Genomic DNA, 24,156 nt, shown 5'->3' with positions numbered 1-24,156 from the left:
GTGAGTTTTTCAAAATGGATTAAGCTACTAAATATATATATATATATATACTGATTTATTTTTAAAAACAGATCACTATTCTCAGATTTCTTTATCATTTTCTACAATTAGAATATTAGGATGTGAATGTGAAATTTTGTTTAAAAAAAAAGAAAAACAATTCTCCCAAACACATTTCTCATGGAAAAAAAGAAAAGCAAAAAACCCACCACCTCTGCCAGGAACCCACGATAATTACTGACTGCACACCTACAAGTTCTTTAAGGATTTGGAGTGCTGTAACCCTGACAAGATTACTGGAAAAGGGGGAGATCCTTTAAACTCCAGAGAGCATATATTCTCATTCAGTCAAGGTCACTTATTAATCAAATGAATGTCATTTCATAAACATTCCTGAACAACTGTGCTCTATTATCTAAATGGGAAGGAGAGGTGTTAATGGGTGTCTAAGGGATGAATTCAATTTAGCTCGGAGGCACTCAGCTGTTAGAACAGTTGTGAACATTTCTGGCTGCTAATGTATGCTGATTAGTATTAATACCATACAACATCTGAAATGTGGCTGGCATGACATTTCTAAACCAATGAATGGTGATTACAGCTCTGTTTTCTTTATTCTATTCTGGCTGTGTAAACTGTGAGATCTGCAGCATACATAGGACTCAGTTTGAAGATTTGTACCCACAGGCATCTTCCCTTCCCTGTGATCCTGTTCAATAAGCACAGTAGACAACATTTGACCTGTTAATCACGGGCAGCAAGGAGTCCTATACAGTACACTGAGAGAAGAAGAATGACCTGCAGTAAAAAATTAGAAATGTAAAGATATCACAGTATGTGTTGATGCAGACAAGTTGAAATTGAGTTTTCAAGTGCTTAATTACACAAAAAAATTGCCTTCAAGTCTTTTCTTTGTGACTGTTTTTCCTAACGCAATGTGAATATGATAAAAAAAGTTTAGTGACAGAGTAGAAACAACATACATTAAAATATCAAGAAAACAAAGACAAAGCAAATGCTGTGTTCCCTGTACAGATGAGTACCTTGTCTTCTCTTCCACTTCAGTCAGAGGATGTTCGGACATTGCACCATCCTGGAACACCTGAAATGCTGTAACAAAGGAAGTTCTGAAAAGAGAGTTTAACTGGAGCAGCCTGTCCTAGAAAAAGTAATCACTTCTAAAAAGCCTCTTCAGAAGAAGAGAGAGTGAAATCAATTCCCAGGAAACTCTCAGCTTTGATTCAGAAGTATACAGTGATTTCTGAGAGAACAAGCAAGAAGTCACAACTTGAGGAGGGGAAAAAGAAAATATTAAGTAGTAATCAAAACAGACAAAGCCCTTTATGAAAACCACGTAAGTGCAGCAGGAAAAAAAACTAGATAGGACTTCAATATCCTATCAAGAAGGCAGGATCCCGAGAGAAGAAAGAAAGAAGAAGTGAAAGAAAGAGAGAAGAAAGTGTCTGTATCCAACCATGCTAATGCAAACTATTTAAGTCTTAGCAATAGACAAGGAAATACATAGACTGATAAAAATTACGCCTAGTTTCACTTTCTTACGGAAGATCTTCAAGTGTGAAAATAAAGAAGTGTATTCACTTCACATGCAAAAGGAAACATTTTCCAAAAACTACAAAATCCTTCAGGAGAGTTGCTTTTACATTTTACACTGAATTTCAAATCTGTATTTTAGATTAATTCGAAATGAACTCATTAAACTTTGCTCTAAAAGAGAACAGATTGAAACAAAAATTGGAGTATCTGTCATATTCCAAACAGAAATCCAAGTTTTGTCCTAGGTATTGAGTCAGCCAAGTCAAGTGGAAAACATGCCTGAAAGTCTCAAAAATAAATTGCTGAACATCAGCTCCAAAAACATTCATCTCTAGACCACTTATAAATGAGAAAAAGATTTTCATGATACTAGAAGCCAGTAAGAAATATTCGGGATAGTATGATCCATTGGCTATCTTGGATATGTTACGCTTTTCATCCTGTTTATTTGCAATTTAAAGGGAAGAATGATAAATTTACAGAGAAAAAATAATGTGTGAAAGGCAAAAAAGGAAAACCTTACATCTAGAAAACTGCGTGAAAAACAAGATTGCTGTGTTGGAAATCATCTCTCACACTTTATAGAACAGCTCTAGGAATAAGTGTTGAGTTTTTATGGAGACATTGTCTTCTTTTTTTTTAAGTAATGGAAAATCTATAAGTATAATTTTTCTCAGGTCTAGTTAGCCTTCATACTCATTCCCTGGAATCCTACCTCAAAGAAAAATAATGTCTTCACATATTATTCTTATTTTTTCAAAATTAATCTTGCAATTCTGTATATGTAGTCAAAAGGATGTACTGATGGGCTTGGTACTTATGCAAAGCCATGGGGGTAACCAAGGATAAAGCGTGTGGATTTCATTTGCAAATAATTATAGCCAGTGCTTATTTTTACTTCATATAATCCAGATGAAAGGGATGATTAACAGATATCACTAATTATTTAAATCACAGAACAATTAACAGGTTACAGATTTATGGCAATGGCAATGGTGTAAATAGTTCGGCTTTATTTGTTCTTCCAACTTGTTGCATTGCCTCCTACGGTACTGACCTAAAACCAGGCCAGGACCAAATGACTGCACGCACACACCAATATGACGAACAGCAAAATGGCGTTTATTACACATGAACTCTAGCTTATATAACCTATGTGCTTCGTCTACGCCCCTAAGGGCACGTGCCACACATCAATCATAGAGCAGGGAGAGGGCCTATCGTGTCACATCCCGTGGGGGGGTCTCGCAGTTGCTGACAACACCAACTCATACTGAAAGCCATTCCTTTACTATTTCTGTCTTTATAGTGAAGTTACTGAAGCCACTGTCCAAAAGCTCCACATCTTTCCTGCACTGGGGCCTCAGACTTGAACACAGTACTCCAGCTGGGGCCTCACAAGGGCAGAACAGAGGGGGACAATCACATCCCTGTCCCTGCTGGCCACCCCTCTTCTGATGGAACCCAGGATACCATTGGCCTTCCTCATGTGAAGGTTTTCATCAACCAGAACCCCTAAACCCTTCTCAGTATGGCTATGTTCAAGGAGTTCTTCTCACAGTTTTTATGAATACTCAGGATTACCTTAATCCAAGGGCAACATCTTGCATTCCTTTGTTGAACCTCATAATGTACAAAAGGGTCCACCTTTCGAACTTATCAAGGGTCGTCTGGATGGCATCCCTTCCTTCTGCTGTATCAAACACAGCACTCAGTTTGGTGTCATCAGCAAATGTGCTGAGGGTGCATGCAGTCCCATCATCTGTGTAATTGATAAATATGTTAAAGAATATCAGACCCAAGATGGACCCCTGGGGGACACTGCTCACTACCAGCCTCCACCTGAACACGGAGCCATTGACAACTACCCTCTGACAGCAACCTTCCAACTAATTTCTTATCCACCACATAATCCACCCTTCAAATTCATATCTCTCCAATTTAGAGATAAGGATGCAGTGGGAGCCTGTGTCAAAGGCCATGCAGAAGTCCAAGTAGATGACATCAGTTGCCTTCTCTTTGTCCACTGATGCCATCACTCCATCACAGAAGGTCACCAGGTTGGTCAGGCACAATTTCCTTTTGCGAAGCCATGCTGGCTGTCTCAGATCACCCACGTCCAAATACAAACGTAGTAGTTAGTGTGTAAAGACCAAGACAAACCAGACTGGAGAGGAACTTTCCTAAAACCTGGTGGATGTGGACATCTGGATGTTATCATCTTCATTGTGCTTAAAAGATTTCATATAAAATAAATCAACATTTTCTAAGTTTTGGCCTTAAGTGCACATCACTGAAAAAAGTTTGTCCAATTAGTCTATGTTGAGAAACAGAATTTCAGTATGTTTTGCAAATATGCGAGGAAAAAAAAGCAATCTAAACTTGCCATAAGTCTCAAGCTGGTATCTCTTAGTGCTGCTAAGTTTGTAAGTAGCTTACAATTGGCCTGCTATGCACTAAAGCAGCACAGCAGTGTTGAAACTGTGCCTAATTAGCCTCCTGCTAAACCTGAAATGTCAGGAAGGAATTTCACTGAACCTTAAAGGCTTTTCAATTTGATAGATATGGATAGTACTTGTTTTTCTAGAATTCAAGTTGATTGTACTAAAAAAATGACCATATATATATATTTTTTTTTTAATTTAGAAGCCAGGATTCTGCAAAGACAGAATTCTAATTTTGTCTGTTTTCAACCCAGGATAGACAGAATCTAATCAAAAGTGAAACTACCCTGATCAAGAGCTTTTGAAGTGAGGTTTGTTAGTAAGAAATTGTTTTTTGCTAATGAGCTTTCTTCTCTTGTGCAGGAAACACATACATGTAACAAAGAAAATCATTGTGGTAGTTTCAGTCTGACCATTTTATTCATCTGATTTAATTCTTGATCCTCAAAAATTGTATCTGAATATCATGCAAAAATGTCATTAACACTTTTGAGGTAGCTTAGTAGCACTCGATGAGAGCAGAAAGAAAAGATCAGAAATGGAAATGCCCTTCGGGGGCTGGAGCACCTCCCCTATGAGGACAGGCTGAGGGAGTTGGGCTTGTTCAGCCTGGAGAAGAGAAGGCTGCGGGGTGACCTCATTGCAGCCTATCAATACCTGAAGGGAACCTACACCCACGAGGGGAGTAAACTCTTCAAAAGGGCTGACAACAGCAGGACTAGGGGAAATGGATCCAAGTTGAAGGAGGGAAGATTTAGGTTGGATGTTAGGGGGAAGTTCTATACAAGGAGAGTGGTTAGGCCCTGGAACGGGCTGCCCAGGGAGGTTGTGGATGCCCCGTCCTTGGATGTGTTTAAGGCCAGGTTGGACGGGGTCCTGGGCAACCTGATCTGAATGTGTGTGTTTGGTGGCCCTGCTAGGCAGGGGGGTTGGAACTACATGATCCTTGAGGTCCCTTCCAACCCGGGTGATTCTGTGATTCTGTGATCTGTGATTCATGAATCTCTGCTTAAATGGGCAAATATTAGTTGCCACACATTAATCTTGCACAGATGCATTAGAAAACAGGGAATATGAATTTCAATATTTTAATTACTAGTGGTGAAATTTACATTGCTACATGCAAGGTAATTGGCTGTGTTTTTGGTTTTTTGGTTTTTCTTTTAATAAGATTATTATATACTTTTTTTAATGGAGTCCAGGAACTCTGTGAACAGGCAGAAGATCATATTTATTGTTCCCAGTTTAGTCTTTTACTATTTATGAATTATCTTGTCCATGTTCTAATCAATCAGTCCTGGGAGGCTCAAGTTTAACACAATATCATCCTCTCTGGATAGTTTTGACTGCAGGAATAAGATTTCAGAAAGTTGATTAAAAAAAAAAAATAATAGAATCTAAGAACATTTTGCTAGAAGAAAACTTCATTTTCCCCCTCAAAACTTACTAGCATAAACAGTATTTTATTTAATTTCCAAAAACTGCCTGTTGTGTAAGTGAATGAGCCAAAGGTCAAGGTTATGGATGAAAAGAGTCAAAGGAACCAGTGGAATTGCACACCACTCTCCTGACCCTCCTTTCAGGTGTCACTGCTTCCAAACTAAAATATAACAGAGGAGGATGCAGATTTAGTCTAGGAGAAGCAAGAACATCTTTCCATCTCTGCTGCCTATAACAACATACCTGTCTGGACTTTGTTTCCTTTCCTAGCCTTACTTTATCTGTTGCCACTAGTGAAGAACACCAGAGTTAGCTCCGATTGGTGCCAGCTCAATTAAGTAGAGTTTACTTTCCCAGTTTTCATGGTATAAGAAAGTGAAAAAAGCTATTTCTGAGGCATCTATCTGCCCACTTTTTGTTTGAAGGGCTTTACTGCTATTGGGCTGGACTGAATGGAACCTCAAGCCTGTATGCATGGTAATCAGATCTCCCAGAGTTAGCGCAGTGACATCGGACATGAATCTGACTGTAATCCAGCTTTGGTCTTGCTGTGATATCCAGGTAATGTGTTTAAGATAAAAAGTAGTAGGAATGAGCTATTCCAAATTCATTGGCATCTCAAAATAGATGGTTGTTGTTTCTAAGGTCTTCAAATTCTTGCTAAAAATATCAATTCTTTGTTAAGGACTACACAGTCTACTTCATTCTGCTACTTCAATTCCAGGTAATCTCCCCTTGCTTCATTGCCCCTCAAATAAAAATAAGGAGCTTCTTGCTTTTGAAATCTGAATTAGTTTGCAATCTAAAACCTGAAATCTACTGAGTTTTCCCACTAGAAAACTTTGTACCAGAGCCTTCCTGGACCTGAGTAGTACAATTTAAGGAGCAAAACACTTAACAAAGTATAGCTTTGTTCTGCAATGTAAGAACAAGAATTGTCAGTTCCTCTGATCTTCTGAAGTCAAAAGGAGAATCCCCTATTATTTCAGATGACTTTTAATAAGAGTTTATGTAAATTTGAATTTTGAAACTGTGTATTTGAGACTTAACCTCAGTTACTTCCATACTTTGGGCAAAAGCAGACTGGAGTTTTTTTCTTCAGCTTTACAAGAGAAAACTTAGGCCATATTATCTTTTGCACAGCCAGAAGCGAAGCAGAAGCTCCAACAATATAAGCTTCACATCTGAGATTTAGACATTTCAGTAGATAGTTTGCAGTTCTGCATGCTCAGCTGTCCTGGGGCTAGGTGCTATCAGGAGGTGAGGGCCTGAACTGAAAGAAGTGATTCCGTTTTTGGAAATTGCCATAAGAAATTAATAATACTCCACTTACCCTTAAAAGCCTATCATTATATTAAACTCTAAACACAATTGCAAGAGTTGCTGTAAGTGACCCTTGGTACCTTTTATCTGGTTTCAAAATATTAGGATATTTAAACTGGGTGAGATGAGTACTGATGTCAGAGTGCCATTGTCAGCTGGATCAACAGTCTGACCAAGTGAGACAATTCTTTTAGTAATGGAAAATGGTTGCCTAGGATAGAGGGCAGACAAAATTGAAGGGCAGTTTGTAAATGCATTGCTATCCAATTTTAGTCATTGAAGGAAAAACAAGGATAAAGTGTCCTTGCAAAATAAAATTTGGGAAGAACAAAGGAAGGATACTTTATCTCCTGTAAAAGGAGATAAAGAAAAAGCCGAGAGGAAGAGTTTCAGTCACAAGGATCTGGTTAAACAAACTTATCTTTGAGTATTATGGCAGGAGAAGCTAGGTTAGCACTTGCATATACATTTTGTTTGCTGGGTAGAACAAAGAGTGTTGGACTTAACAGGATACAAAGACAGTTCCAGTTGGGTAAAACAACAAACTCTGAACCCAGATTACAAAATACATATAAACAATGGAAATGAGAGGGAGTAGTACTGGGCGGTGGCTGATAGGTGAATCAAGAAGAATGGGAACCCCAAGAACCTTAGCTAATGGGGGGAAGTGCTCTCTAGTGATGGAGTACAGGGATAAAAGAGGGGTTGTGTACCACAGTACTCTGAGAGACCCCACAGGGATATGCCGCAGTGGACTCTCCCTTTATTTGAATAAAGAAAGCTGAAGACTTTCCTCTATCTCTTTCAGGCGTAAAGATGACTAAGCAAGCTTATTGGGGCAGAAATTTTCCTAATACTTAGCCTCTTCCTATTGGAAATGTTACTATTTAATTATTAGCCAATGAAATACTCAATCAGTTAATAAGAAGGAAAACTTTCTTCACCCATTCAGTATGTCTCTCAGGCTTATGTTTGGATTCTGTTTGCTCAGAGGTTTCTTGGATATTCTTCATTTACTTACTGAAAACATTTTTAGCACTCTGCAAGACAAAGGAAGAGGCTTGTACATCAGCTGAGGGCACAGATTAATGTGAAAGCTTCAGAGTTTTGAAATGAAGTCACTTTATTGATTTGAAGAAATAACGCAAAATATTCTGATAATATATCCTCGGAAGCATGGCTGCTGAATTGTTGTATAACATGATCAGTGCTTGCATGCAACAAAAAGGGTCAACATGCAACAGCACTGCAGTAAGAATACCTGCTTAACAGTAATAAAAGTTTTGCTGTTAAGTTTCTTCAAAACGATTTCTTTGCTTCATTGTCTTTTATGGCAAATTGATTTGAGCCTATGTTCCTGAATCCTGGCAGACAATACAGTGCCTACAGATCTTTCTGCTAAACAGAACAAGCATCAAGCTTAACTACTGCACTGTATTAATTTACCATTTATGTGATCTATCTCCATTTTCAATGGTTTATCCTCTGTTACTTAAAACACTCTCATTACTTCAGTGATGTGAGAAATCGTATGTGCCCTTGATCTTTCTCTGTAGTTGAAGTATACCATTAAAACTGTTGCCATTGCTCAGGTCAGAATTACCTGGTTGACTAAATAAAGTTAAACAACCTTTTGCTTTCAATTACAACTTTTCATTTGCATTTCTAGCACTATTGTCCCATATGTCCAGTTTTAACTGTGTGCTGTACTGAGATCACTACTACCAGCTGTTTTGTGATTTTTTTTAAAAAGAAGTTATAATCTCAGTACATACAAGCAAGTCACAATTATTTCTCATAAAAGACAACACTCAAAAGTGATGAACACTTGACTTTTTCTTCCTGTCTCAGGGACACCTATTTCTTGAGATAAACAGCTAAATTGGAAGAGCATTTATGAAGTAATCTTGAGACATTAAGAATGCAGTAATTTTATGTTTTGTCTTTCACTGTCAGCCAGGTATCAGCTCTGCATCCTGTAAGACCATGCCAACAAGTTGGCAAAAACCAAACAAAACAAAACACAACCCTCTTATGGGACACATTGTTCTGGCTGACTGAATCACAATTATAGTTCCCAGTGAGACAAATGGACTTGTCTTTAAAGGTCTTCATTCCCATCTGCTTGATAATACATTTCTTCAATTTGGCAGATTTGTGGTGCTTTCCTCTCTCTTTCTTATTCTGTCTTTCAAATCCGAATTCAAGTCTTAGTAAATGTCTCTGTCCTCTAACTGTTTCACATTAAAAGCAATTTTGATTGCAATTTCTGGGTCATACCTAAAATGAGTGAGAGAGAGAGCTATTCCAGCTGCTATAGATATGAACCAATGGCAAAGAAATGACCTTCCTTCTGTTGCAGAGGCAGGGGATAAACAGTGTTCAGTTACACTGCCTTGACGCTTTTCCTTGATTCCCCTTGAGAGTGAATTGAGAACTACTTTGTGTGAAAAGATGCAATTTCTCTGAAGAGTAGACTGACTATAAAAGTAGCAAAAAAATAGGTGGGAAAAAGTAAAAATGAAAAAAGCAAACAAAAACTTTGAACATTTGCCTTTAACTTCTGGGAATTTTTTTTTAAGTACTTGAAAAAGTCTGAATAGATAAGTTCTCCAGCATGAAGCAACTGTGCTTGGAACAATAGGAAGCCCCCTGCAACTGCCCAAAACATGGCCTCTAAGCCAATGGAGAAATAAGAGCATGAACAGATCCAGTAGATCCTGTATGTGCAAGGGATCAACTGCAGGGCCTGCTGGATCCTCTACAGCTCTAGCTGACCACCATACTCCTGTTTTTTCTCTTATTTACTCCACTGAGAGGAGCAACAACAAAAAATGGAGATTTCCCTTAGAGGAGAAAAGTACTCCTGTGGAGATCACTACCTGGTGTCAGTTCATTTTGCACTGTTGCACAGCACAGACCGCTAAGCAGAGAAGGGAGTGCAGCCTTCACATTCTGTAACTGATGTGCCAGCCATTCTGGTAAGCACTGCAAATGCCAAATTTTTTATACGAATCCTACATACTTTGTGCTTTTGTTTCTAGTTTTGTTTTGTTTTAAAATTTATTTTCACTTAAAAAAATAATCCAAGTCAAAAAGCAGTGGATCTTAAAAAAACCCCCACGATTTCATTCAAGAGTATTTTTATTTCACTGTCCTTAATGTAGTGGAGGAGAATTAATAGAGCTGCAGGATGAACCACATTGTAAGACTTTTTGTATGTACTAGAGAATCTCTTGGGTTCTGTATGTAGTTCCAACTTCCTAGGTTTCAGTTGTTTTTATGGGGAGCTTGCATTTACCTGGACGTGCTTTGCATGCTCTGCTGACGTGAGCTCTATCAGAAATGGATGTGTGACACTCTTGTAACACATCAGCATTTTTAATACTCTATGGCATATACATTTTATGGAAATAATTGTCTGCAATATTTTCTCTAAAGTGCATTCACACCTCGTGGTTTCTGAAAATCGTTCCTATGTACTTCCATCGGCTTAAAATGTTGAATTCTGTGTTTTTTCCTCACTACAAGTGCAAGTACTTCTTTCTGTTAATTTATCAAGCACTTGAGCAATAGAGCTTCCACGTGTTCTGTAAACAGAAAAACCTCCAAATCAGTTTGAAAAATATGCTGCAAACCTGAGCATTAGGAATACTGAGCACATTACAGCTTTGCTTGAAGATCTAGTTGTAGCCACAGCTGAACAGAGCTGAAGTACTACTGTGTTGATTTTTCGCTTCTGCACATGATGAAACCAGTTCTAATTCCATTCAAGCTGCTTGTTTTGCTACTGAAGATGTTAGACCACCAATGCATTCCTTGTAAACTCAAAGCATAGATTACAATTCACACCAGTGTGGAAAGAGATCTCGTTAAGGAAATTACTTCCATTTAATTTTGTATCAAGGGCTGAATGTCCAGAACACATTTATTGCAAAGATTTAATTTAATAATAGCAGATGAAGTGTATATAGGAATTAACTTAGAACCAACTCAGCCAGTCAGCCTGCAAGGAGTCTGTACAATTACTGCCCCACAACGGTGTGATTCTTCTCAGCTCTATTCTGAGAGGTTCAAAAAATTTTTTGACCTTTGAAAGTAATGCTCTGCATCATGTCTTTTGATAGGAATAGAAGGCACTTGGGCATCGTTTTGGCATTGTAATGTTGTTTAAAATAGGAATCTACTAGGTCTGATGGAATTATTTGAACAATAGATATCTAAGCATCTAATCTGGCAGAACTGCTAAGGGAGTAAAGGCAACACAGAAAAACTTGTCTTATCCTTGCATTTTTAAAGAGCTTTACCTCCTGCTGGTGGGAAGTACGTATGTATCCAAGTGAAAAATCTAGCAGAATTTTGTCAAGTGGAGAACACCAAAGTTTATGCATCTGTTCTGACACACAGTCTAAGTGGATGGAGGCAATGCAGTGTATCTGAACAAAACCCATATCCTACTGTACGGCACCAAAAATTCACTGAAACAACAAAAAATACTGCCTAGTTAGCAGTGCAGAATGAGGAAGAACATTCTTTCTCATGTCAGGCAAACTCATATCAGTGAATGTTCTGATAGGAGGACTCAATATGATAGCAAACATAAATGATTTATTCAGTAATGATCTAGAGGATTATATTAATTGAACAATAGTTGAATTTGATAATGAGAAAAAAACAGAGATACAGTAAATATAAAATATTCAATGCACACATGGTCTTATTTTTCTCATCCTGTTTTAATCTATTGCCAGATGGAGGTTAAATGTAATCTGCTTGCTGTGATTATTCTTTGTCCTTGCAATCTAATTTTTGTTTACACAACAGTTAATGTAAGCTATAGCAAATATCCGATGTCTGAGAAAAGTCCGCGTAGGTGAGTTTTCAGGAATGTGATTTTTGATTCAATGCTGTAGCATTAGAGTATTTCAAAGCTACTTCCTGCTCTCTGCCTTCTCATATTTTAAATAATTCAAATCCTAATACGTTCCCCTCTCTCAAAACCATAAATGTTTCTCTAGTTATCTTTTTATGTCCTAGGTAAATGAAAAAAAATGGAAAGAATAGTTATGAAAGCTGCCCTAAGCAAAGAATTCTAGCAGTAGGAAATGGAACATAACTTTTCCTTAGCTTTTTTTGCTCAGTACTTTTCACAAAAGGGGGGCTCGCAAGCAGAGTTCCCATCCCTTTGGCTTGGGACTATTGCAGGAGTAACTTTAGAACAAGTCTTCAAGAGATTTAAGTAAATTCAAAGCAAACTACTGACAGAAGAAATTCTTATTTAAGTATATAAGAAAATTCATATAAATATTTGATAGCTTTTGCTGCCTGCTTTCTTAAACTTCAGCTTTAAAAAGGGTGATTTCAATGAAAAAGTAGGTGAGTGTTTAACAGTGCTTATGAAATTGACACGGAGAGTCTTTATGAGACCCTTCTTCTGGAAGAATAAGAATGAATAAATTTAGTAAAAAGAATCTGAACCAACTCAGTTATCTCATAGAAGTTTATTCATATTACAGAGATGTAATGTTTGATGAAGGTACTGTCAACTCTCCTGTCAGGTCCAAGAGCAGAAAAGAGCTTCTGCTAAGAAAAGGAATGCGACATCTGTTTCTTCTCTGAAAGAATTACTTACGTGCATGTCTATCCTAATCCAACTCAGCTTAGAGAAAGTCATTCCTACAATGAAAGTAATGTTTTCATGGTAATTCTTACTCAAGCATATCATAGGTTAATGAAAAATTCAAGTCCCTCTTCTTGAAGCTGAGCTCACATGAGTTTATCAAATTGCCTGTTAATTAAATTTTGTATTCTCTTACTTTAAGACCAATTGCTGGCGTATGTTATGAAATTAGAACAAATTTCAAATCCGCACATAGTCAGAAAAAGCTAAATCTCATCCATTATCAATGGCTGTTCCAATGACAACCCAGTCACAGGGCTGTATTTAAGGAACGCAAGCATAAGACGAGAACCACTGGACAGAGAAAAATCAATTTCTTCACCTCCTCAAGGCAACACCCTGAGGGTATAGAAAAAGAGCAAGCTGTAAATAGTTTATTACTTGCTGCTTCTGTCTAATGCAAAGGGGCAGAAAAGCTGACAAGTAGGCATGCAACCAAAATATATATTCCAGCAGGATTTGGATACCAAACGCTCTTCTTTATTCTGTCTTCTGAGTCTCTATTTTTTAAGTGTATTCTGAGCATACTGATTTCCATGAATCTCATTCTAGAGGTTTCTAATCCTCTACATTCAATGAACTGGATAACTAAGATGCTTAATTCTAGGTGGTCTTGGAAAATGTACTTACACTTTTAGAGCATTTTGTAAATCTATCCTGATTTTGTACTTACATGCTTGTCCAAGAAATAGCTTCTGTCAGTTTTGGAAAAAAACAAAAAATTAAAAAAATAAAACTAAGTAATATGTTGAAATATACCAAAATCTTTACTCCTCCTTCCTTTGCCTCCAAATTCTGCACAATTTAGTTCTTCATCTTCCTTGATACCTCATTACAAACATGAATGCATTCATTTCTTAAATAGTAAGAAGGCTGTTCCTAAATTAGTGCCTCCTTTTTTATTACATTGGTGTGTGACATCAGAGGCAGAGGTTGGTGGTATGGCAGCAGAGGTTGAACATTCCCACCAATATTCCATTACATTTTGTTGTCATGCGACAGATGTCTCTGTTTTCAATATGTGTTTGTTATTGCATTGATAAACTAGAGGAGAAATAATAATTATATCATTGCGAGCTGATGATACACAGCAGCTCTGTGCTGGGCAACTCTGTACAACAAGCAAACTACATTACTGGTTTTGTGATCCACAAAATCAGTGCTTCACTGCTCAGCAAAATGATCCCGTCTTCTTTATATTTTGCTGTATATTTTGCTTTAAGCATAGAGGCTGGTGAAAGCAGAGGCTTGCTGGTCCTGACTGCAGATTTTTCTCTTTATCTCCTATCTATAAAACCCTCACATCTTTCAGCTGTAGTATCCTCTTAGTCTTTTCATGCCTTTTTCACACCTTTCCATGCCTTCCCTTGGCTAATGTCTATCTCATGTACTTCTACATGATGACCCGTTTTATTCTACTACAGAATAATTTTCCATCTGAAGAGGGCTCCTTTTTAGGTTCATATTTAGAGTCAGTTTCTATTTAAAACCAAAGAGCAGTAACTGAAAGACAAGCAAATAGTGTGTCCTGACAAGTGACTGATGCAAGGAGGGATTCCTTTTTAAAGGGGGGAACTGTGTAATTTTAATTTATTTTTCTTTTTGGGGTGTACAACCTTGGTGGCATAACATGGATATTTTGTGGATATTTTAAAAACATTTCCTAGTCTACTAAGTAGTTAGAGGAGAGAGCTTACACGTTATATTTAGTTTTGTACAGATGCTATTTTAATTGCTGTTCTCAAGTTAATAAAGACAGCTGCAGTGCATCTGTTATATTAACTGTTTATCATGATGGCTGTTAATGAGAAATTTAATACAAACATTTTTCAATCTTGGCAAAACATACATACTATCGATGTTACAATACACAGTCTGTTGGAACTCCTCTGCCATTGTGTGCTTTGAGAGAGGGTTTTATGGGTATGGCAGAAGCAGTATTGCTGCCACTGGCACATCTAGCTGAGCTCCACTGCCTTCTGCTGTTCTGCAGCTGCACTCCAGCTCCAGCAGTCACTGTGCAGGTGATCCCTGAGAGCACTGCAAGGGCACAGTAGCCATGCTATACCTTGTTCAGCTGGTCTTAACTAGTAAGTATCACTGTAGAATAACATCAACTATTCCATACTAGCTGAAGTTCTGCACTCTTCTGCGCCTGGTTGCTTTGAAACTATACAATCCTGATTGCAACAGGAGTGCTTACTGCACATTTTCCTATTAAGACTTAAAACGCTAGGAAAGTGAAAAATATTACAATAGCTCGAACAGAAGTATTGGGCTTGTATTTTTTTCAGAATGGTAATAAATGAACAAATACAAAAAGTTCTTTCAGCATTCATTGTCATTGGTTCCTTTGCAAATTTCTAAAAAATGTTGCCACTTATTTGACTGCTTTAAGAAGATGCAGGTAGAAAATAAATGTAGGGTTTCACAAATTCCCCCCAAACACTTTTTTACTCTAAAATGACTCAAATAGCCTAAACTTTTCTACTAATTTGGTGTTGTCATTTTGTTTTGTTTTGTTTTTCAAACCATTCCTGATTCAAGATGGTCCAACTCAGTACACAAAATTCTCAGATTTGTAGGGTACTATAACCTCTACTGCAGTTAGCTCCTGGGAATGAGGCTCAATAGTGTGGCATCCTAAGACTTGCACATTTTATGTTCTCTTACAATTTTAAATTGCCAGTGACTCATCTAACTGTCTCATAATACGTATGGCTTTACGTACATAATAAATACAGCTTTACAACCTTGAGCTTGCTGTATCCAAAGCACTTGTTGAATTTTAAGAGAATATAGAATTTATGGGTATGGCTTATGGTGCAAATTTTCACCTCTCTAAAATGGAGCATCAGAGGGCTGGAGCACCTCCCCTATGAGTACAGGTTGAGAGAGCTGAGGCAGTTCAGCCTGGTGAAAAGAAGGCTCCGAGGAGATCTTATAGTGACCTTCCAGTAACTGGAGGGGGCCTACAGGAAAGCTGGGGAGGGACTTTTATATGGGCAGATAGTAACAGGACAAGGGGAAATGGTTTTAAACCAGAAGAAAGCAGATTTAGATTAGGTATTAGGAAGAAATTCTTTACGGTGAGAGTGATGAGACACTGGAACAGGTTCCATTGAGACTGTGGATGCCCCCTCCTTGGAAGCATTCAAGGCCAGGCTGGATGGAGCTTTGAGCAACCTGAGCTAGAGGGAGGTGACACTGCCTATAGCAGGGGAGTTGGAACTAGATGATATGAAATGTCTCTTCCAACTCCCACCATTCCATGATTCCACGATTCATTCAGGATGAGCCTTGAGGTTTCTTTCATGCAAAAACTCAGAGAAAAGAAATAAAATTTTCAGTTCCAATTTATTCACTTGAGATCAGGATTTGGTCCCAGACACACATATGTGGCTTTTTATATGGTTCAGTGTCGACCTTTGCAACTTTGAGGGTCCTTCCAAAGTATCTGTGTTCAGCAAATAAAAGAATTGTTTCAGATTTTTAAAATGTAAAGGCTTTTTTCATTTCAAGCACCAAAATTCTTCTGCTTGTGTTAACACTCCATCAGATGTATTCAGAAATGTAGAGTTAAAGATAAAATCAGTGGTTGCTTCAGTGCTAATAATCATCATTTAATTGTATTTGTATGCACAGCATGCAGTGCAAGTAATCAAAACATGAGTTTGAATATTCTAAAAAAGACAACTAAGCTTAAAAAAAACGATTTGGAACTGCCTTATAATTAGAAAAAGAAAAAAAAATACTAATGAAAACCAGAAATTCTTTATGGTTTGTTATATTAGAAATACAACATCTGTATACTGTCCCTGGTATCTTTGACACTACTGAAATTGACCTACTTCTGAATTGTTCAGCACAACATAAGGCCCAACCAAAAACACTTCTGGGTAAACTGTTCCTCAGAATATGTATCACATGCCTATGGCAGCGTAACTGAGCCACTGAGAACAACTTTTTGATAGCAGGCATTCGACAGTAAGATGCAGATGATGAAAATGCAGATGGTGCTGGTGAAAGAGTAGTGGCTTCTGCTTGTTTTCTCTTTGGCATTTGGAATAATGTGGGGAATTCTGGCTGTAATAAATGGCAGTGTGGATGAACAGATAAATCCCATGACCTCTTACCTTCCCCCTCTCTGTCCCCCCCCCCCCGCCAAAATGTTTGCATCCAATGTGATGCACTCATATTGTGATTAAAGTGTTGAACTAGTATACTGAGAATAAATTAATTCCGGGAATCGCAGTTGAGATTCAGCATTTTCATATTTTTGTATGAAGAAAAAACAAAACATTGCCTTGTGCCCTTCTTTCACAGCTGGAGGAGAGGCAGGCCTATGCAAGAGCAGCGTGCCTCGCAAATCTCTGCTTTTGCTTAGCACTCCCTTATAGCCATTTCATCATTTGTGATCTGCTCCTGGAGCTTCTCGCTTGCTATCAGAACACACACAGCATGGCAAGAGGAAAAGAATGCAGTTGGACCAACTGTCAAAGCTGTTTCACATCAGCAAGAAATAAATTAGTCTAATCTGTTCTGCTAACTGTAGCATCACCCTAGAAAAGAAAAAAGAAATGCACAGGTCCATGACTGTTACTAAGCACTTACGGCCAGTGGGGTCTAGGAATTCGGTTTCAGGTTATGGCTGTCCTTCTACCTTCTTCTGGTCATTTAGCTTTTTAAAAGCTGTAATACTAGGAGTGCACATAATGTGATTGTTGGGAGGGGATAATTGTTTGTCCATTGTATAGGTCCTACAGTAATTCAATGTAAGTTACACAGCATAGCAGAAAACAATTTGACATTAACCCCTGACCTATGGTGTTAATCTCTATCTACGAAGTTATAAATAAAATGAGATCATCCTATTCAGTTATTCTTAGCTCACATTCAATAACAATATCTCTATCCCCAGAAACGAATCACTTCAAAATGATGGAAAAAATACGCAGGAAATGGATTACAAAAAATAAATACATGTTAGGCAAAGCAAATTTTTTTATTTTTTGTTTTTTAAAGCTCTGTGACTAATTAAGATGACAGAAGCAGCTAGTATATCACATACAAAAGTACAACTGGAATTACAACGGGAGCCCAGCGAATCTTTTGTGCCGTTCCACTTGTGCCACAGACTGTCTTTGGGTGACTAAAGTTGTCTTTCGTTTGAATGCTGACTAGTATAGAATGAAGGTCTTGGGAAACACGGAGAAAATGGAGGCAGACTGAATCTAGAGGACTGATAGGCTGATCCTACCTTGCAACTGTTCTGGTAGGATAATTCAGGTTGTCCTTCTGGAAAAAAATCTGTGGCCTCCTGAGCTGCCACAGATGTCCAGGACCCAGGACTCTGCCTTTTCTCACTGCCTGCTACCAGTCCTTGCCCCATTAGTTCTTCTCCTGTCTCAGCCCGGAAACCTGCCCTCCAGTCACGGCACTGCAGTCACTATCCCAGGAGGAGGGCAGGAGGCACTCCATGTGCAGAGCAGCAGTTCCCCAAGCCCTTGAGAGGAGGATGGACCAAAACGCACATTTCCTACCCCTCTGCACTTTTCAGAGTGGAGAAAGTAGAGGAATCAGTCTCGAAGGGCTTAAACTGAGCCTGAGATGAAGAAGAGAGTGTATGAGTTTTTAGTCTTGTCTTTGTTTCTCACCATCCTACTCTATTTTTTTTAATTAGCAATAAGTTAATTTTCCCCACGTCAACTCAGTTTTGTTCATGACATTAAGTGGTGTGTGATCTCCCTGTCCTTATCTCAACTCACAAGCTTCTCATCTTATTTCTTCCCCCTGTCCCATTGAGGGTGGGAAGAAAAAGAGATTTGGTGGGTGTTTGGCACCCAATCAAATTCAAAGCATCACAATTAGCCTCCCAAATCATGGATAGAGTTATTATTTTTTTAAATACTTTTCCACATCTGAATAAGTTGCCTCTGACTTTCAGTCGTTCCTGTGAAGCTGTGGAGCAAACAGACATGATAAAGGCAACATCCTAATGGCCTTTCCTGTCACCATGGGCTGCAAGGATCAGTAACTCTGGCGGCCACAAGTGGCATTTTCAGATTCTATCAACAATGCATTATTTGAGAAACAAAAGCTGGGAAATACTGGTCAAACGGGGAAGAAAAAGGAAAAAAAAAACCAAAAAACAAAAAGTAAAAGCTTTAAAATTCTGTTAAATCAAATGCAGTGTAGTAGAGGAAGGAGGATGGATTTATAATTTTTCATCTATATCCTAATTAAGACTAAATTTTCTTATATTTTGGAGATTTTCATACTGATAGATCCTGAGTTGTATGTCAAAAAATAATTTAAAATTATAGGTAGACTCATATCTGTTCAAGCTGGAAACTGTTTCCTTTTCATCTTTAAAGTTGGAAATTATTTAATGTATTTTGCAACATGAAGTCTTTAGAACACTTAATCCCAAAGATACTGAATCATTTCAGACATTTTAAGACATTACAGAGTTTTAGGATTTGTCTCAGAGATTCTGTTGCTCAGGGAAGCAAGACATTCCTTCACACTTCTTCCCCACTTCCTCAGTCTGAGTTTCTAATACAAAGATGTGGAACTAAATTCATTCCCAGCACCCATTAAGGGGAAAAAAAGGTAAGTAAGACCATAGGAAATGACTGTTACGTTTCATATTTTATTTCTAATTCTGCCACAGCTTTCCTATGTGACTCTTATCCTGCTCTTATCCTGCCTCTGCCTAATATTCCCCTTCCGTGAATACTGATAACGTGTTTTTGGGTGTTTTTTTTTCCCCCTCTTCGTGGTAACGTGAATCCGGATTCATTAATCTTTAGAAGTCTCCCATAAAAGACACAGTTGCTGAGTACAGTGCCCTTAGTAAGCAGGGAAAAGGCTCACATTATCCTTTTTTCCTTCCCTGCACTTTTGAAGCCATTGCTATTCCACTTGGCTAAGACTTCCTTTCTAAGACAACAGAAAACCCCTCTGTCCTCCTTTCACTGGTGGCTGTGACTGCCAGTGCCGACTTTAAGGCCCTTCCTTAAGAAAAGCTGTTTGAGAACTGTGAACTACACAGAAGAGAAGAGGAGGCTTATCTCTTCAATTAAGTTCCAAACAGATAAGTATTATGTAACCATTACTAAGGAATCCATTTTCCATTTCAACTATACTGTTCCCAAAAGTGCCCCATTGATGTGTGTGGAAATGTACAACAATTAATTATGAAAAGCCTGTTATCAAAGGAACAGGCAAATCAAGTGATCAGCAAACAGTTGATTGGAGCAGTTGATTTGAATGGAAACATCAGAATGCTTTTACTGATAAGAGATCCAAGTTTCAAAGCTTAAAATCTTCCTGGAATAGTGTCCCTGTAAATTGTCTGACAGCTGAAAAGGGCATCGGCAAACCAAAATAGTTGTATTTCAGTATTCTCTCACATTCAGATCAAAGCCTCTGATTTAAGTTATTCTAAAATAACCTAAGAGAAAGTAACTCTTTTTTTTTTTTTTTTTTTTTTTTTTTTTTTTTTTTTAATCTTAAAATAAACTTCCTTTGGGGAAAAAAAAAAAAAAGAATATTATTTCCAAATGCCTTATGGAGAAAAGATACTTTGTGCATGCTTAACTACTGCTTCTCAGCAATTGAAGAGTAGGACTGATGTACTTTTCCATTCACCAGCACAGATTTGCACAGCAGAAAGGGTAGCAGCCAATTATTTGGCAGTCACTCCCTGGCTTGTACTGTATTGTGGTTCTTAAAAGCTAGTAGTCCGTCCACCTTAGTAATGACAGCACTACAGAATCATTATCTGAGTAACCTGAAGACGGTGTAAGAAACTTGAAAATAAGTCAAGCCAAGTGCATATTTCCTTTAATCTTAGTTGTGTTCCAGATGTCTTCATACCAAAATCACAGCTGCACCAAGCTGTTTCTACTAGCTCCTCATTCATTCTTACATCTTTAAACATAACTACATCTCATGCCATTAATACAGCTTCATTTCGTGTGATGATTCCCAACATCTATGACCATCCCTTGGTACATCTGAGGTACCTGTTAAAATAGTATTTTTTAGCTTTCTAAACTCTTGCCACTACACAAATCATTCTGGAGGAGTATAAGTCACCACAGAACAACTTTAAATATATGATAATAATAATAAAAATTGCCTTTAGAATCATAGAATCATAGAATCACTCAGGTTGGAAAAGGTCTTAAAGGTCATCAAGTCCAACCACAACACAACCATACTTTCTAACTCTAACAACACTCTGCTAAATCATGTCCCTGAGCACCACATCCAAACAGTTTTAAAACACATCCAGGGATGGTGTGTTCAGTTTATTCTAAACAACAAGATCATGACCAAAGCATCTGAATAAGTAGCTTCATTCTGAATACTTACCTGAAAACATAATCATAACCAATTCAAATTTACACAGTCGTACAAAGCAAAGAATAAGGCACAGGATAATCCATGGGGAATATTGATCTTTAATTGAAGAATATTAGGCGCTACTGCCCTAATTAACTGCAGCTGAGAGAATACTTCTCAAGCAGTAAAGGAATATCATATGTGACAAGCAATTTGTGCAATTACTTCTAAACAACCTTGCTTTACAGCAAGACAGTTTTCAGGTTTCTAAAAAGAAGCTGAGTAAATATTAAATTTCAGAAGAATGAGCATGTCACTCTACAAAATCAGGTAGCATATGCTCAAGTTCTTTAACTGCTGACAAGCAGGTGTTCGGTACTAGTATTCCATAATGATGTTGAGCTTTCTGCAACCACCATGGCCATGCCACACTGTCCTTTATTTGTGCTTCAAAATGGAGCCACCTCTCTTAATTCTCTGAACTGTATTCAGCCTACACGTGAACTATACTGCACACTGCACGTGCTGGTAGAAGAGGAATATACAATACTTTGTGGATGGTAACAATCGCGTTATGAGATGAAGGCTGAATAAAAAGCTGACTCCACCCATTCAAGTTCAGGTGGATGAAAAGTTTTCCTGCATATGGATGAAAATAGTCAATATGTTCAGTTTATGAAAGAATGGCTTTCAGGTTCTCTTTAGGTACTTTGAAGGTTTTGATCTTGAGAAGAATCACAGAATCACAGAGTCATTAATGCTGGGAAAGAACTCTAAGATCATCTAATCCAGCTGGCTACTCACCACCAACACTGCCCACTAAACCATGTTATTAAGTCCTATATCTGCCCTTTCTTTAAATGCCTCCAGGGTATTTCTGAAAAGAAATTCTTACCCAATATGAATCTCATCTAAAGAGGTTTTATGTCCTAGACAGATTTTTGAAATCTGAGTTTTCCATTCAAGTAAAGCAAGTCTTGCCTTATTTTATTTTCTCTCCCCAGCTTTGCAGCCCTTGTATATTTAATCATGAGTATGCAAACTGCACTTTAAGTCTCAGACAGATAAATAAAATCTAAGTAGCAAACAAAGCACATCTTTTGCAGCACATTTGTACACAGGTGGGAGATAGGCCCCAACACTTCTCCCTTCCTTGGAGCACTATGGGCTTCCTCTCAGACTAGAGTCCTGTTTCACCAGACACAGTCTGTCAACAGCTCAGGACCTCCCTTCATGCCAGTATACTAGAAATTGTTGTGCAGAATACACAGGGAGAGCAAAGCAGCAGCCAATTTTGAAAGTCCTGCATTGAGCACTGGAGATGAGGGATTCTCACAGCTCTCTCCAGCATTTCCTGCACTCCTCTTACACCTAGTTCAGCAGAATAGTCACAGCACATAATGCAGGATGTGACCTTATTATCTTCAGTCTCATGTAGCTAAGCTGGACTTTGCTTGTGCATAAAAACTGGAAAGTCTGCACTGCCTTTTCAGGATTCAGCAACCTAAGTGCAATTTGTGTGTAGAATCTGGGATAGTTTCACAGTGTCAGGCAGAACATTCAAGATTTGAAAAGACAAAAAAAAAAAAAAACCAACAACCTCTCTTTAAAAACACATCTGTAGAAAAAATTTAAATGTTCACATCAAGCATGCAAAGCTTATTTTCTTACTCATTTGGCTTTGTTCCCTCCCACCTCTCTGCTGTGAGACAGCACAGAACCCAAAGAGCCTTGTGCACCCAGAAATGTCTTTCATTTTCTAGCAAAGCCAGTTTGTCTAATAATACATGGCCTTGCTGTGGTGACAGGTGGAAGATACATGCTTGGCACTCAATATGTGTCCACTCTTTAAGAATACTTTCCATCTTACTAAAGTGTACTATCCTAACACATACATAGCTGCATTCATACAACCTGTCAAGGTGACCATCTCTTCATATTTGCCTATTAGGTATTCCTTTGGTTTTAGGGATATGCAATTTGCACAAGTAAAGATGTTGATCACAGCTGCTCTTATACAAGCAGGGTGATGATATTTCGAGAACTTACTGAGAGATGTGGTTTCTCTGAAATGTGGTGCTGCAGCTGCTACTTCCAGATAAAGGGACAGTTTGCCTGTAGGATTTTGCCAGTAGTTGTTAACATGAATCCTGGCAAAGACCCCAATTTCTTTTCAAAGACAGAGACTGCAGAGACTTGGCACCAACCGAAAATGTTGCTACACTACCGAAGACCATCTTTTCCAAAAATATTTTATCTATGCTTAATTTAATTCTTTTTTTTTTGTTTATACACCTATCAAGGTTATGAGTTCATGCAATCAGCCTCATGGATAGATACTGATCAGAGTAATACATACAGAGTAATAAGTGGGAGTTGGCTGTTTCGCAATCATTCTGCTTCTTGGCTGCTAGAAATAGAAACATTTGAGGGAGGGACAGAGGGATGAAGAAGAATCCAGACAAGTAAGAGGTTTTGATGTGAATGAGGTTGATAGTTTATAAATTTACCATAAAAACTTCTTACAGTGGGCTATCTTACAATCTCAGGGATTCACAAGACAAAATGCTCCCTTGCTTGCCACAGTTGTCTCTATAACAAAAATCAGAGGCTCTTGGAGTGGATTTTTCTCAGAAGGCATCAGCATCTACTCCCACACCTAGACAACAGTTGTGTGTGTTCTCTGCCTGCGCACGCCTGCAAACCAGTGTTTGACTCATCTTCCTCAGAGATGCAAAAGAGGAAGGGGGGTGGGATGGGTGGGATGTGCTGTGAGCTTTCTTTGTTTCGATCTGAAGGAACACGTATGAATGCTGTTTGGGAGCCATCCCCCAAAACACCTCCCAGTTTTTAAAATTCCTTCCATCTCCTGTAACACTTTAAATTGCAGTGATTTATTTTATTACATGCCTTTTCCAAGATCACTCTCCAATGCAAAACCAATGAAGTGAAATCTGCTGACAGCCCTTGATTAGAAATAATGACCCCAGTTAAAATCAGGAACCACTTAGAATGTCATGTTTTCATGCATTAAGAAATTTACCATACTCTACGTGTCCTTGAAATGACCCTTTAGCAAAAAAAAAAAAAAAAAAAAAAGTACCAAAAATCACAAACACAAACCAGAAATCCCACAAAAAATCCCACAGCATATGGAATACCAGGTAACAATTCTTGTCTCTTTCCGCATATGTGGGAGCAAAATTAGAGCATCGCTCTGTACTCGCCAAGGGATTCCACTGCTCAGTGCAGTGGTAAACATGCACAAGTCATGGGGACTGGAACACCACAAGCTGCAGGCACTGTGCTTCCACCATCATTCCTTTGTTTCACGCTGGTTACAGGAACTCCGAGCTGTGG

The 24,156-nt window shown here is 38.2% G+C and overlaps 1 long non-coding RNA gene across 1 annotated transcript; it reads right to left on the bottom strand.

Annotated features, from left to right (window-relative positions):
• Nucleotides 1-585: 585 nt before the first annotated feature.
• On the bottom strand, nt 586-2,502 carry LOC122169702. Its single transcript, XR_006171615.1, has 2 exons — nt 1,044-2,502; nt 586-798 (listed from the first exon to the last, which is right to left on the bottom strand). It is a non-coding gene; the product is annotated as an uncharacterized LOC122169702 (long non-coding RNA).
• Between the last annotated feature and the right edge of the window lie 21,654 nt (nt 2,503-24,156).

This window comes from Centrocercus urophasianus, unplaced genomic scaffold, assembly GCF_019232065.1.
Source record: "Centrocercus urophasianus isolate 14NV4802_14NV808 unplaced genomic scaffold, USGS_Curo_1.0 seq_566, whole genome shotgun sequence".
NCBI classification, from domain to species: Eukaryota; Metazoa; Chordata; class Aves; order Galliformes; family Phasianidae; genus Centrocercus; species Centrocercus urophasianus.
This window is presented reverse-complemented; position numbering and strand designations above follow the sequence as displayed.